Source organism: Penaeus monodon, chromosome 21 (genome assembly GCF_015228065.2).
Source record: "Penaeus monodon isolate SGIC_2016 chromosome 21, NSTDA_Pmon_1, whole genome shotgun sequence".
Lineage (NCBI taxonomy): Eukaryota > Metazoa > Arthropoda > Malacostraca > Decapoda > Penaeidae > Penaeus > Penaeus monodon.
The window spans coordinates 18,767,411-18,767,676 of NC_051406.1; the positions used below are offsets into that span (position 1 = coordinate 18,767,411).

At 29.3% G+C, this 266-nt stretch overlaps 1 pseudogene; it reads left to right on the plus strand.

Moving 5' to 3' along the window:
* The window catches only part of LOC119586290, a 6,988-nt pseudogene that overhangs the window by 2,015 nt on the left and 4,707 nt on the right, over positions 1 to 266 (plus strand).

The window sequence follows — 266 nt, forward strand, 5'->3', positions numbered from 1 at the left end:
ACGTTGAGACTAAGGTTTTGGTGATTCTGAAATGCAGTGCCCAGAAAAGCAGACAGGTAGAAATGAAATTTCATAAATGATATATGCTGAACTCTTAGGTTCTTGGGAAATGTAACCTTCTTATGTAAGAGATTTGAGACATGCACAGAGTTTTATATATGTTTCTTTTTTAAGGGTGGGTAATTAATTTTGATAAAATTACTATGAAAATTATTTAATAAAGAAAAAAGATTGTGCTGTGTATTTTTGAATAAGATTGTAATTAC